The 4,353-nt window shown below is 41.0% G+C and overlaps 1 protein-coding gene across 2 annotated transcripts in view; it reads left to right on the top strand.

Moving 5' to 3' along the window:
• PKNOX1 (PBX/knotted 1 homeobox 1) overlaps positions 1-4,353 on the top strand; it is a 35,702-nt gene that overhangs the window by 3,211 nt on the left and 28,138 nt on the right. The gene's annotated exons all lie outside the window — the stretch shown is intronic.

Here is a 4,353-nt window from a genome sequence, read left to right on the forward strand (position 1 = left end):
AAAAAAAAAAAAAAAAAGATATTAACAAGCCGAATGTAGTAGTCTATAAGAAGAATACCACACAGTGACCAAGTGGAGTTTATCACAGGAAGGCCAGAGACCGGTTTGGGTTGTGAATCAGCCATTATCATAGAAAGGCATTTGGGGCGGCACCTGTGGCTCAGAGGAGAAGGGCACTGGCCCCATGTGCCAGAGGTGGCGGGTTCAAACCCAGCCCCAGCCAAAAACTGCAAGTAAATAAATAAATAAATAAATAAATCATTTGGCAATTTTCTATATCCAGATAGGATGAAAAACTATCAGCAAAGTGAAGTAGCAGGGGACAGTCTAAACTTGATGAAGGGGCCCCACACAAGCCTGCAGCAGCAGCATATTTGGCAGGGGGAGAGTGGATGTCTTCCCCTTGAGACTGGAAACTAGGCAAAATGTTCATTCTCACTATTCTTATTCAGAGCTGTAATGGAATTTCTAGAAAATTCAATAAGGCAAGAAAAGGCATACCAGATTAGAAAGGAAGAAATAAAACCAGTTCTATGTGTCTATGACATGATAATCTATGGAGAAAATCATGAAGAGTTGACCAGAAATTTCTAGAACTAAATAAGCGAATTTGGTAAGGTTACTGATTACGTGGGCCACACACCACAGCCAGTCCTGTACATACCAGCAACGTGCAGTTGGAAATTCAGAGACAATACTATCTGTAAGAGCTTCACTAAAATATGTAGGTTTGAATCCACCAAAATGTGCAGAACTTTTATGCTGAAAACTGTAAAATGTTGACACGAACAATCAAAACCTGAGTAAATGGTGGTTTCTTTAGTTCGGGGTTGGACAACTCAGCGTAGTAAAGATACTGATTCTCCTCAATTGAACTGTAGATTTAACTCAGTCACAAAGCCTTAGCAGGATATATTTATAAAAATAGACTAACTGTAAATTTCATATGGGATGCAAAGGAACTAGAACAGATAAAGTGATTTTGAGAAAGAATAAAGTTGGAGCAATCAGCCTACGTGTATGTCATTTCTAACTATAAAGTTACTGGAAACTGATTGTGGTATGGTGCTGGTGATGGGATAGACCCACGGATCAATGACTCAAAGCAAAGAGCGCAGAAATAGATCTGCACAAACATGATTCATTTGCTCTTTGAAAGAGGTACAATGACAGTTCCGTGGAGGAGGGACAGACTTCAGCAAATAACTGCACACACATAAGCAAAGAAAAAAATATTCTCAACCTAATTTCCTTACAAAGGTTTATGCAGAGAGGATTAACACAAATGTTAAAATTTTAAACAGTGATTTTTTTTTTTTTTTTACTCTTTTAAAGAGAAAGTTTAGAATATTTCCAAAGAGAGTTGAAAGTGGGTCCTTCTTATGGAGGAGAAAAGATGAGAGACCAGAAGTATAAAACTTTTAGAAGAAAACATGGGAGGTGGTGAGGCCGGGGTTAGGCAAAAAGGTCTAAGGATAGAACACTGAAAGCTTGACTTATAAAATAAAAAGCTGGTAAGTTAAACCTAATTAAAATGAAAAGCTTCTACTCTGCCAAAGATGCTGTTAAGAAAATGAAAAAACATACTACACACTGAGCAAAAATACTTGCAAATCTCATATTCAAGAAAGCAGTTGTGTGTAGATACAGAAATAACTTTCAAAATTCACCAGTAAGAAAATAAGCAGTCCAACTGAAAAGTGGGCGAAAACGTAAGCAGCTGCTTCACCAAAGGGAGATGCAGATGGCAGAATCCATGGGAAGATGTGTCCCTTGTCATCACTGATCAGGAGACGGACGGTAGAGCCATGGCGAGCCGCCTCTGAGCACCTGTTAGAATGGCCAAGGTAAAAAGCAGCGAATAGTGCTGAGCAGCCCGGACGCCTGCAGGCTGCCGTGGGACGCAGACGGCCTGTCAGAGTGGGATGCTTGTGCTTTCCTCACAAACACGTGATCTCAGAGGGCCACTGTACCCAGGACTCCTGGAGATTTGCCCTAGAGAAATAAGTTTACGCAAAATCCTATGTGTGAATTTTTTTTTTAATGTGGTAAAATATATGTAACTTAGAATTTACCATCTTAACCATTTTGGGGTCTACAGTTCATTTAATTGTTGTATAGCCATCGATACCATCTGTCTTCAGAACTTCAGTATTGTCCAAACTGAAACTCCACTCCATTAAACAGGGACCCCTCCTTCCCTCCCCCTCCCAGCTCCTGGCAGCCATCATTCCACATTCCGGGTGTCCCATCTAAGTGGACTCACACAGTGTTTATCCTCTGGTGACTGACTGATTTCACTGAGTATGTTGTCAGAGTCACCCACGCACACATGTCACATCTTCCTTTGTAAGATTCGGCGACATTTCATTGTATGTATATGCTGCATTCAGGGATCCAGTCATCTGTCAACGCACGCTTGAGCTGTTGCCACCTTTTGGCTATTGTTAATAATGCTGCGGTGATCAATAATCAAATATCTATTCAACTGTACACTGGAGTTTTGAGGTGCTTTGTCAAAAACTGGAAGCAACCCAAATGTTTCTTAGCTGAAAAATGGATAGACAGATGACACTGCAGTAAGTCTTCACTAAATATCCCAGGCTCTGAGTATCTGGGACCTGATGTGAGACAATGACGAAACCTCATCAGTGTGATGGTATTCGAAGACCTGCTGTAAGCAGCAGCTTCTAAGACCCTATCGAGGTGAAGCGAGGACTCGCTGCATATCCGTACAATGAAATGTTTCTCCAAAATGCAAAGGAAGGCCTGTGGAGCTGAGGGGCAGCTTCTCCCATGTGAGTGAGCCATTCCTCAAAGGTCACGTAGCGTAAGATTTCACTTACATGGTGTCCTTGAAAAGACAAAACGGTGGTAACAATGACCAGCTCAGTGGCTGCTGGCTCTGGGGTAGGGCTGCAGATGGAGGGGAAAGGCTAGTTTCTGCATCCTGACCCGGTGGGGCATCCCTGAGTCGGTCTCGTGCCGAGTTCCAAGGTCTGCCTGTACTCCAAGAACAGCTTTACCGTTAGATAATTTAAAAAATAAATATGATGGTCAGCGTTTTTTAAAAATGAGTTTTATATACATCAAAACTAATTCACTTTAAAAAAATGTATTGATCCCTGTGGAAATGGAAAGAAACATCACAAAAAAATTTAATAAAACAATTCCACTTAGAATAGCAACGGAGCTGTGAAATAAGTAGAAATAAACTTAATAATAAATGTGCGAGAGCTGCATAGAGAATGCCATAAAAATGTTAATGAGACTAGACAAAAACCACATCCAGGAAGCGCTTCCTCACGTCCCTAGACGTAGACACTTCAGGTTTCACTCTTTCCTGAATTAAGTTGTAAATTTAAGGCAATATAATTAAAGCCCAGTCAGGCTTAAAAAGACAAACTGACCGAAAATTCATCTGGTGGAAGAGAATGTGCAAGAATAGCGAAGAAGCTATGGAGAAGAGAACAATTTAAAGTCACACCACAGCTTTTAAAATACTCTATCAATCACAGCCTTTTAACTAGCTCATTCAATGTAGGAATCCATACATGGATCAGGTGACAGAATTGAGAATTCAGGGCTGTGGATATGTATGAAATATAAATGGGAGAATTCAAATCCCTAGACGAGGAGCTAATAACGCAGGGTCGGAACTGTTGGTTATTTGGTAAAAACCTGAGTTTGTACCTCACTTTGTTCATACAAATTCCAGTTAGATTCAGGATCCAAGTGTTTATAAGATTAAAGTATGTCAGAAATCAGAAAAAATGTAGAAGGATATTTGTGTAACTTTGAGAATGCCTTAAATAAGGCACAAAGTGAAAAAAGAAAAAGCCCAATAACTATGAACACTTCAAACTGTTTATCCGAGGAAAGATATAAACAAAGACAAGTAACAGACTGGGAGAAACTTGTGTAACAAAGTATTATCATCCTACAAGTAAGGTGATCAATAAGGGAAAGACAAACAGCCTCAAAGTGACAAGGTAGCCATGTCCCCGAAGAGGCCACTAAGTGGCCAAACCCATGAGAACAGTCAGCAACCCGACGTCCTTGGGCAGCCCTGGCTGGGACACGAGATGCCTGTCACTGTGAGTGGAGGCTGACTTCCAGAGAGCACTGGGTTCTCAAATGACTTCTTTGAAGAATGGGTTACCACCCCACCCCTTCTTTTTCTTTTTCTTGTTTTAAATTATAGTAAAAAACACAGCCATTGACCATCCTGACATCGTACAGGGACCGTTTGGTAGTGTGAGGGGCATTCACACTGCTGTGAACAGATCCCAGAGCTGCTCGTCTTCAGACCTGAAACTCTGTGCCGGTGAACAACTGGCGTCTTTTCCTCCC

This window comes from Otolemur garnettii, unplaced genomic scaffold (genome assembly GCF_000181295.1).
Source record: "Otolemur garnettii isolate 467f Iridium unplaced genomic scaffold, OtoGar3 scaffold00128, whole genome shotgun sequence".
In the NCBI taxonomy this organism is placed as follows: Eukaryota; Metazoa; Chordata; class Mammalia; order Primates; family Galagidae; genus Otolemur; species Otolemur garnettii.